The following is an 11,583-nucleotide window of genomic DNA, read 5'->3' on the forward strand; positions in this document are numbered from 1 at the left end:
CTTTATATCATCTGGGTATCAATTTTCTGCTTAGTGCAGTGCATTTTTATAAGGTAGTGATTGTATATAATAGTGGTTTGAAAATATGTTCCCAAAAAGAAGTGTTAAAATATTTTCAAGGACAGAGAAGAATTGTATGCTTTACATGGTAAGATAATTTTGTTAATATACTTACCATTAAGCCATAAATACTTTTGCCAAAACCTTTTAATTGTATCAGTTCATTAATTCTGGCAGCTAAAATAATAACAATCATTGCACATGGAAAATTAGGTAAAAATCTAAAAGCATTATATTTTGTACTAATTTGAATAGAAGAATCCATCTTGGTTTCAGTTACAATTTTTAAAAACCAAATTTTTCAATAAATGAAAAAATAGCAATGCAACCTAACAGAGGATGATAGAAAAGCAGAACAATGAAAGATGGCAAAGTGGCCATGAGCACATTGCGTAATGACGTAAAACTCAGTCTTTTGGTAAATTACTTTCATCTTACTTGTTTCCCCACTATCCTTGAAAATATTTCCCAATGACAAAGGAGTTAAAAATGGCAAAATGGGGGCATAGAATGAGCTGAGAAACTCATGTGAGAATTTAATTACATTTTCAGTTTATTTCTTGACAATTCCCTGAAAGGCTAATTGGATCTTCAAGCCATTAGCAAAGATGAGTTTGACTCATAGACTCAGAATTTTATCAAAAAATCGGGAGATGTTATTTAATAGTGAGTCAGCAAGGCATTTTTTTGTTTAAAAAAACTGATTTTCTTACAGAAACAGTTTTTAGTTTTTAATAAACTTATAAACAAAAAAGCTCCCACTTCAAAATAAAAACAAGATCCCTAATCATATAGATGTTTACAGTGATTATATTTATCTAAGCAACATACATATATGTTCAGTTGTAAGATGTTAACTAAATTTCTGTGACAAGCTTTTTTAAAACAATACTAAGAACATTATAAAGTTAATGAAGAGTCCTAAGTATAATCTAGTAGTCACTAAGTTTTTCTTAAGTCTTCACTTTAGATGCTATTATTTCTAGCACAAGTAAGCAGGCAGAGCCTTTCATGCGCTCAAACACTGGAATCTTTGGTTGCTACCCTATCAGCTGGTTTGCAAACAAAAAGCCAACAATTTTAACAATGTTTTACGTGAATAACCTGCAAACCCGAGAGATGGAAAAGCCCTAAGAATGCACAATTGTGAGCATTTACAACTATCACAAGTGGCTGAAGACTGTTCATGACGTTCTTCTGAGATGAGATCTCAAAGAAGTATAGTTCAAAACAAAAGGTTCTAACAAAAAAAAAAAATTGGCATATGCATAATTTCTCCACCAATTTGTGTGTGTCAACCATTTAGTTAACTTTTGCACTTGAAAAAAATGCACTAGAAAACCAGTCACCGTGTTTTACTATCTGTTAATATTCACAATTACAGTGGCTACGACTCAGGATACAGCATCATCAATGCTGCCCAGAGTCAGTTTATAATAAAGTTAAGTTCTTTATACCAAGTAAATGGTTGTCCACGATCACTGGCTAGTGTACATATGAACTAAAATTTCTAGATTTGGGGAGAAACAAATGCTGCTCTGATCATCAGCTCTGCTTCTCTGTTCCTCAATTCATGCTTAGAAACCTTTCATGTTACTCTTGGTTTTGTCAGGTTGCTTACCTGTTGGGGTTTGGGCCTGCTGCCCCTGCCCAGTAGAAGAGGCTGCCTGCTGGGCTGCTTTCTGCTTTAACATTGTCCAGTCAAATGTGTAGTCATATTGATGGCTCAGGGTCCTGAAAAGAATGAAGAGTAGCTGCCTCAGATACATGCAATCTGGGGCTTTCTCAAAGTGTAGCCCACGACAATAGTTTAAGTATATGGCAAATTCTGCAGGAAACCCCTTACGTAAAACTTCAGCAGGAGTGGACATCTTTTCACTAATCTTTTCATATTTTTGTTTCTTTGTTGCAGCCTTTAGCGCTCGCCATGGCAGGCTGGTTCTATTAAAATACATCAAAACATATCCTAATGATTCCTTGTCATCCTGGTGACTCTGCTCAATACCAAGATGTGCATTGATGGTAGCATATAGGGTAGTGCCAGTGAGGTTTTTATCTTCTCTGTATGGCCTGTGTTGCCTTGTCCTGTTGTCTCTGTACTTTTTGGCCAAACCAAAATCAATAAGGAATAACTTACTACAGTGACGCCCAATATCCATTAGGAAGTTATCTGGTTTAATGGCTCTGTGTATAAAATTCTTTTTATGCACATGTTCAATTCTACTGATCATCTGGTCAGCTAATATAAGTACAGTTTTCATTGTGAACCTTCTTGAACAGAAATTGGCCTTCGAGGCTAGGTCCCAGAAAATCCATGACTAGTACATTATAGTCTTTTTCCTGGCCATACCACCGTTATGTGGCGGATGCCAACCCCACCTTGAAGAATCTTATAGAGCCTGCTCTCGTACAGCAACTGGGGATGCCTGGCATTGTGAGATTCTAGCTTCACTGCCACTTCTTCACCGTTAGTGATGCTGGTCGCCAGATAGATGTCTCCGAAGGAGCCAGAACAGATATCCCATACCAGTTTGTATTTCCTTCCGACAATGAATCCTGCCTTGGAGCCGCTGCTGCTAGCCGTCCTGAGAGACGAAGATGGAGGCTGGGCCAAGCCTACCGTGGAAGGCGGCAGGAAGCGGAACAAGGAGGCCTTTCCTGGCGTCCAGGGCCCAGATGCCGGCGAAGGGAACCTGATGCCTGCTGCTCAGTCACATTTTTTTTGTTTGTTTTTCGGCTGGTGGTTTGCCAGGCCGCAGTTTGTGAAGGGCTTCTAGCGGGTCAGACAGGGCTGGGCCACCTATTTCTGGGAGCCGCTGCTGCCTCGCTTTCGCGGCGACGTCGGGGCTGGAAAAGGGGCGCGGTGAGCTGGGGCGCGGTACCGCTGCCACCACTGCCGCCAGCTCCGGTCCTGTCACTCTGCCGACGACGCCATCTGGTTACTCCAGCTCTAACCAACACAAAATGCCCCCAGAACCCGGAAGTCGCTTCTTCACGGCGCAGAGCACTCTGGGAAAGGGATATCCGGTGCCCGCTCCAAAGGATCCGCCTCATCGACTCAGAATTTGAATGATTGAAAGGCACCAGAGGCTTCAGTTTACAGATGGGAACATTGAAATCTGGAGGGGGTAGGTGACTTGTCCAAGGCCACATAGCTATCTAATAGAACGCAGGACCAGAATCTGCACCACTTAACTTCCTGTCCACTGTCCTTTCCTTCATAGGGTTAATATTTTATTCCAAGGAATTTCTAATCCCGTAAGTTATATTGATTATTTACAAAGTAAAAGGTTCTGGTATATTTTTAATGTACATTCTGAACCTTGCTGTTTTGGTCCTGCCCAGATCTCTATGGTGGAAATCCGCTGGGCATTTTGACAGAAATAGTTTTCATTTTATTAGTACTTTACTATCCTAAAATCCTTAACGTTTGATGACAGTCATTTTCTATACATTGCCATGAGCCTAAGGATGTGCCACTAAGAATGAATTTGGAAGGACTGAAGACAATTTTTTCCTTTGGTCAATTTATATATTGACTTTTCTTCCACTGGAAAAAAAAAAAAAAAAAAAACCCACAGATATTATGTTTAACATCTTCTCTTCCTGTAAGGATAAGGTAATATTTAAACCAACAGTAATTCATGAACATCTACTGATCATCACCGAGAATGACCAGTATATAGTATTCTAGAACTGTAGGCAGTAGAGCCTACTGGCTAAGACACAAGCTTTGACAATAGTCTGGAATCCCCACCTCTGCGCTTAGATATAATCAAACTCTCTAAAAGTTTCAGTTTCTTCATTTGTAAAATTGAAATTATACCCATCACACAGGACTATTATGAGGGTTAAATAAGATTAGTGCCTAATATGTCATAAAGCATAGCTCTAATAAAACTAGTATCATATATTATAGTTGTATTGTGTGTTATGTAATTATAATGATATTACTACACCCATTGAAGATTCTACTTGAATGATACACAGCATTAAAAATTTGTGTTTTCTGTGTTAATATAAAAATCACTATAAGGTGTGTAGCTTGGCTTATTATTGCTTTTCTAAAGCTCATTTAGGAAAAGCCATTTTCCAAAACTTAAGAGACAGGCAGAACAAGATCCTTCTTTGAGAGTGGGCATATGTTTAGTTGATTGTTTTCGCAGACTGATGTCTGGTTTAACATTCCTCTGCTTGGAGGAGAAGCTCAGAGACAGTGAGCCCATGTTTCTTTTGATAGTGAGCGAAGCCTTTGCCATAAATACAGCTTCAGCAGCAGCACAGCACAGGATCAGCCAGGACTTTCACATCTGACTGACGGCTCAAATCCACCGTGCACAAGATGAGCCCCCTAAAGGTGCACAGGTTTGTCATAATATAAAAGCTTTCTTTAAGAGGATTGAAGAAACACCTTCAGGCCATTGTTAATTCTTAGTTGTGAAATACCTTCTTCAGCCCATTCCTTTCAGTGAAAGAAAGCATAAAATGCTATTTGAATTTGATCTTTGAAAAAACAAAAAGGCAAAGCAAAAGGAATTTGGGGAAATCACTAGTTTGTTCCTGGATTCTTCCTCTGATGACTGTGACACTTTTTGGGGTGACTTTTTAAAAGACATGATTTTCGAAAGTGCCCCACTCCTAAACATAATCCTCCTTAGGTCACAGGCAAGCTGTATAATTTCTAAACAATTGAACCAAGTGCTGATGCTCCTCTCCCAAAACAGGCCAGTAATGTTGGAGGCAGATGCCGAATCAGCTCTCCTAGGCAGCTGAAAACACTGTTACAAAAGTGCCAGGTATCGAAAAATGTGGCTTCTCTCACCTGGGGGCTTCAGAACATTCTGCAAACAATGAACTGAGCTTCCCATCTAAGTTCCAGTTAACTAAGCTGCCAGTTAGATAAGTGGTCTTTTGTTGCTTACAGAGGACTTAACTAATGTTGTTTTGCTTCTTGTAGAAGTTGCTTATTTATTTACTTTACAACATTAAAAAAGAAAAAAAACTTGAAAGAATACTTACACTGAAGAGAATGATTTCTCCCTCCCTCAGATATGCTATCTGAAAAATTAAAAAATATTTTTTAAAATAAACATTAAAATGTGTTTTCACCAATCACAAATATTAAATTGTAGTACAAACTGCAACTGGACACCCTGGCTCACGCCTATAATCCCAGCACTTTGGGAGGCTGAGGTGGGCAGATCACTTGAGCTCAGGAGTTCGAGACCAGCCTGACCAATGTGGTGAAACGGCATCTCTACTAAAAATAAAAAAATTAGCTGGGTGTAGTGGTATGCGCCTGTAGTCCCAGCTACTTGGGAGGCTGAGGCATGAGAATCACTTGAAGCCGGGAGGCAGAGGTTGCAGCAAGCCGAGATCGCGTCACTGCACTCCAGCCTGGGCAACAGAGCAAGACTCTATCTCAAAAAAATAAAATTAATTTTTTTTTTTGTAAGTAAATTGCCCGAACCAACCTATATTCAGCACTCAGAGACTGTCTTTTCATAGTTTGTTAGTAATATCTCATGGGACACGAAAAGACAGGGATACCAAGTTGAGGCATATTGGTAGGCTTTTCAGATGCACTCTCCAAACTTCCAACCTCAATGGGTGGATGAGTACGTCTGAAAGAAAACTGGTGGTGTGCGTGCGCTATAACATTGTCCTTAATGCGGTGCCCTCAATAGCTCCTTCTATTGCAAATGTGTTGCATCAATTATGAAAGGGGGAATTAGAGAGGAAAAAAAATTACCTTTTTTAACTCACAAATAATAAAAGTTCAGCAGAACAAAAGTTACAGTCCTCAAGAATAACTTTGCAATGGACCCATTTAGCATGGTAGACTTTGTGGTATAAAGATAATCCAGACTCTTTTGTTAACTGAATTTGAAAATTTCAAATTAATTTGCATCAGATTCAACCTGCCACCCTATCTTGTTAAAAACATTAAGCTTGACACAACTGTCCTGAAATGGCTTGATCTGATTATTACCTAAAATCGATCTGGGTTTACAATGCAGTGAAGTCTAATTACAGAGTTGCCGAAATAATGAGTTCATTCATTCTTGGAGATGTGATGAGGAGATGTGATGAGGAAGGACTTCTTGACTGCTGTGGGAACCATAACCCCCCATGTGCTGAAATTGGAGGCTCACAGAGACAGCCTGATTGGCCCTTGTCTTCTAGAGTTGGAAGTCAATATTGCCACTTTCCGAGGGCTCAGGTCAGTTCCAGAGCAGCTAATAGGCCCTCATGATGAAAACCCAGTTAGGGAGTTATCTATTCCCGGATGCCTACGAGAAAGGATGTGTGTCTACACAATATTTCATCTACAATTTATTGTCTACACAAACCATTTACACACATACATATGCACACATACTCCTTTATCCTGTCTAGCAGAATGCATTTTAATCAGGAGTTTGGAGGAAGATGCTCAGCATCTTCACAGCACAGGTGACCTGGGTCAATGACGAGCATGTGATCCTGTTGTGACTGTGACACCTCTTGTGAAGTTTCTTAGAAAGCTTTTCTTCCCTTTACTGTCATCCCCTTCCTTTTGATGTAAGGATGGGATGGTTATAGCTGCAGTGGCCGTCAAGACACTGAGGAAAAGGATAAGAAACCACTAGAGCCACTGAGCCCATGTCAGCATTGCCAACCCTCAGTCTCCTTGCTATGTGAGAAAAAGAAATTCTTCTTGTTTCAATTATTATTTATTAGGTATTCTGTTACTCGCACCCAAAAGCATTTCCTACTGACAAGGGAATCTCGTGGCTTTCTAGAATAGAGCCCTTGGTATAATTTCTTATACTGCATGATGGGAGAGATCCAGTTGAAATGTCTAACAAAGTCACTGATTGCTCAGACATATCCAGAAACACTGATTTCTATGAAATCTGAAACTCTTAAGAGTGCTGTGATGGAAGTTAACTTCTCTTGGAGAGAAGAGGGACCCAAGTAATTTATTATAGAGCATCCCCATCAAATTCAGTCTGTAGTAGGATTCTGTGAAAATCTGTCAAGTGCCTGTGTCAGAACTGAAGTCTTCAAAGGCATCATTATTAGTATTGAGGTCAGAATTTTAAAATGAGTTATAGAGAGTAAAAGGCACCCATAGAGAACTGTGGACAGAAATTCTTGGCCACATATACAATAATTTTGGGATAACCCTTTCCTTTTCCCTCCCTACTCCCCACCTCCATAAAAGAACACCATGTTCACTGAATCATTCAGTTGAATATGTTAGCCAGCTTTCTATTTTGCCAGCACATCTAAAATGTTGCAATGGCAAGTTAAGTACTTAATACACATCTCATTCAAATGGGTGTGATTAGCTATCAAAGAAGAGGTAAAGCCTAGTCAGGGAGTCGAGGAGCACTGGCACCAGATACCTGGACTTCAATCCAGATCCAGCTCTCACATGCTGGGTGACGCTAGTTGCTTTGTGTCCTTGTGCCCCAATTGTCTCATATGTAACAATGGAGATAAGTACCTCTTGTGTGTGAATTATAAAGATTAATGCATTTAATATAGGTAGAGTATTCATAACAGAACCTGACACCTTATAAACACTTGATAAGTGTTAGCTATTGCTATTACCCCTTTTCCAGGTGGGGTCATTGAAGCTCAGAGAGGTTAGGTAGCTTGTCCAAGATTTCCTAGCCAGTAAATAGTAAAACTATCTCAAAATGTTCCTCTAATTTACATAATGTTATTATAATTTATCTTTTACACTATTTTAGAAAATGTGGTAAACATTGTTAGTGCTCACCGATATTCAGTTCTCTTCAACTTCCAGAATGTACAAGAGACTACACACTTTCCAGCCCCCTTGGGGCCACATTACAAATTCTGGCTCATGAAATGTGAGTGGATGAGACCTGTATGTGTCTGGGAGACAATGAGAAACACTGCAGGATTCTTCATTCTTTCTCTTCCCTTGCTGTAACACTCAACCAAAGTTCTAGAAGTGGAAATCTCTATCATCCTGGAGCACAGAGAAACTAAATAGAGGAACCTACATACCACCACCACCATGCTACAGGAGTCCTTTTAAAAACAGCAATAAATAAACCTTTATGTGTTAAGCATTGAGATTTGGGAATTATTACCATAGCATCAGCCTGGCCTATCTCAACTAATAAACTTTCCGAATATTGTATAACAGAAAAACCAAAGTATTGACTTAATATTCTATTTAATTAATATGACATTATCCCATTGGCTCATTGATAACTCTTGTTTTTTTAGGGGATGGGAGTTGGGGTGAGGTTCATCTGGCATGATAGCAATGTTATAATGAGCCATAAGGAAAACTTAATGAACATTATTCTATAGCTTAATTTTCTATGATAAGTAGTAATCATGCTGCAAACCTTCAGGACAGAAATTAATATTATGAATATCAACAGCTCATGATTGTATTTTAGAAAGCCTTAATGTTATTGTTGCTTAACATTTTTTTCAGGATATTAGAGAAAAATTTATTTTAAAATTATCATGGCCTTTTGAGTTTTAGAAAGGCATTTTAGCTTAAGCTGCATGTAAGCAATCTTCAAGAAATCATAATATAAAATGTTTTTATTTCCCCTAACCTAGAACATACAAATTTGAATCTTAAAAATAAAAACTTGGGCCAGGCGCAGTGGCTCACGCCTGTAATCCCAGCACTTTGGGAGGCTGAGACGGGCAGATCACGAGGTCAGGAGATCGAGACCATCCTGGCTAACACGGTGAAACACCGTCTCTACTAAAATTACAAAAAAATTAGCCAGGCGTGGTGGAAGGTGCCTGTAGTCCCAGTTACTTGGGAGACTGAGGTGGGAGAATCCCGTGAACCCAGGAGGCAGAGCTTGCAGTGAGCCGAGATTGCACCACTGTACTCCAGCCTGGGCAACAGAGCAAGACTCCATCTCAAAAAAAAAAAAAAAAAATAGAAACTTATATCTAGAATAATTAAAAACTCTGAATACTCAGTAATAAGAAAACAAATAACCCAGTAAAAAAAATAATGGGCAAAAGCTCTGATTAGTCATTTCACCAATGAAGAGATGTGTTGTGTAAGTATCTAAAAAGATACTCAGCATCATTAGTCATTAGTGAAATACACATGAAAATCAGTGTGATACCAGTACATACCTCTTAGAATAGCTTATATTAAACATTGACATTACCAAATGTTGAGGGAAGATGTGGAGCAACTGGAACTCTCATACATAGCTGGTAGGAATGCGAGATGGTATAGCTACTTGGTTAAACAACTCGGCATTTTCTTATAAAATTAAATACACAGTTACCTTATAACTCAGCAATTCCCCTAGACATTTACCCAAGATAAAGACAAATATACCCACAAAAACCTCTTCACGAGTATTTATAGCAGTGTTATTCACAAATGCCAAAAACTGGAAACAAACCAAATGTCCACCACCTTACGAGTGAATACACAAACTGTGGTACATACATATGACTGGACACAACTCAGTTATGAAAAAGAACCAACTACAGATGCATACCCCAACATGGATAAACCTCAAAAGACTTATGCTGAGTAAAAGAAGCCAGATTCAAAAGGCTATATACTATATGACTCCATTTATACAATATTCTGGAAAAGGAAAAACTGTAGGAACAGAAATCAAAGTAATAATTGCCAGGGTTTGGAGATGTGGTGGAGGGGAAGAAATTGACTACAAAGAAGTATCTGAGAACTTTTTAAGCTGTTGTAAATTTTCTCCCTCTTAATTCTGGTGGTCGCACACTGTATAAAAGTGTTAAAATCATAGAATACTGTGCACCAAAAATGAGTGAATTCATTGTAAATTATATCTCAGTAAAACACCAAAAAATCAAACAAATGTAAAATTTTTAAAATAGATGATTAATAGTTTCAAATGAATTCTTCACATTTTAGTAATGTTCTGACAGTTATAAGTTAAGCTTTTTTAATGCAATTCATTATATATAACATGTTAACTATATTAATTTATTCATACTAACTCTACTTGAAATACGTATATTCAATACATTAAACAATAAAGGCAAAATGGTCTCAGGGCCAAAATGTAAAAGAGTAAACTGTATTCAAGACAAGCAGAAGAAGCAAAATATATATATCTTGCTTTAAAGTTTCAGAAAAAAAAGTTATTCAGTACAGTTCAACAAATATTTATTCAGCATATATTGTCTTGATCTGTAAAATAGGCAGCTTTGCAAATTTTAAAGAATTAAATTTTAAAATTAAACGGCCCCAAAGAACCGTTCAGAATTCCAAATCTACATTACTTTAAAGTAAGTTAGAAAATACCTTGATGATATTACAGAATCCACTTTCTTAGAATAATACCTGGCCCATAATATGCAAATATGTGCATTAGTTATCTTATTATTTAAATTTCTTCTACTCACCATTATTATGCAAGTTTAATAATATCTGTTGAAGTTGCGTTTGTTAATGCTTACCCAGCAACCACTCATCACCTCTGCCACACTTTCTTTCTACCCAAAGGCCACTTTTGTTTAGGTATTCCCTGTCCCTTAGATAGCCATGTACTTTCTCAAAGGAAAAGAATACCAATCCCAGCCCCAAGGGACATGTCACAATTACTATAAGCCAGACATGGCGCCCTCCTTTCCTTACCATTAATTGATGTAGCATGGGTGTATGATGCAAATTGGACGAAAGCAAACAGAAAATCTTCCAGAGGGCTTCTGGGAAAGGTATTCTTTGCTGATCAAGAACCACAAAGGGAGAAACAACCTCTTTTCTACTGATTGTGGTAGCCTCTGGATTAAATGTGTGAACTGCTACAGCAATCTGGCAACCAGGAGCAGTGCTAGACTGCAGAAGAGCCAACTCACTGAAAAGAACAAGGCAGAAAAATGAAAGAAGCCTGGCATGGTGCCTCCTGCCGGTAATCCCAGCACTTTGGGAGGCTGAGGCAGGAGTGTTGGTTGAGCTCAGGGGTTCAAGACCAGCCAGGGCAACAGGAGGAAACCCTGTCTCTACAAAAAATAAAAATAAAAAATAATAAGAATACAAAAATTAACTGAGCATGGTGGCATGCGCCTGTGGCCCCAGCTACCGAGGAGGCTGAAGTGGGAGAATCAACAGCCCCGGAGGCGGAGGTTGCAGTGAGCCAACATAGCACCACTGCACTCCAACCTGGGTGACCGCGCCAGACCCTGTCTAAAAATGTTAACTAATTAAGGCCGGGCGCGGTGGCTCAAGCCTGTAATCCCAGCACTTTGGGAGGCCGAGACGGGCGGATCACGAGGTCAGGAGATCGAGACCATCCTGGCTGACACGGTGAAACCCCGTCTCTACTAAAAAATACGAAAACTTAGCCGGGCGAGGTGGCGGGCGCCTGTAGTCCCAGCTACTCGGGAGGCTGAGGCAGGAGAATGGCGTCAACCCGGGAGGCGGAGCTTGCAGTGAGCTGAGATCCGGCCACTGCACTCCAGCCTGGGCGACAGAGCGAGACTCTGTCTCAAAAAAAAAAAAAAAAAAAAAAAAAAAAA

The 11,583-nt window shown here is 39.2% G+C and overlaps 1 pseudogene across 1 annotated transcript; it reads right to left on the minus strand.

Moving 5' to 3' along the window:
• Positions 1 to 1,584: 1,584 nt before the first annotated feature.
• Positions 1,585 to 2,559, minus strand: LOC112627552 (annotated as a pseudogene). The gene has a single exon (XR_003120190.1). The product of XR_003120190.1 is annotated as a casein kinase I pseudogene (transcript).
• Positions 2,560 to 11,583: the final 9,024 nt, after the last annotated feature.

This window comes from Theropithecus gelada, chromosome 7a, assembly GCF_003255815.1.
Source record: "Theropithecus gelada isolate Dixy chromosome 7a, Tgel_1.0, whole genome shotgun sequence".
Lineage (NCBI taxonomy): Eukaryota > Metazoa > Chordata > Mammalia > Primates > Cercopithecidae > Theropithecus > Theropithecus gelada.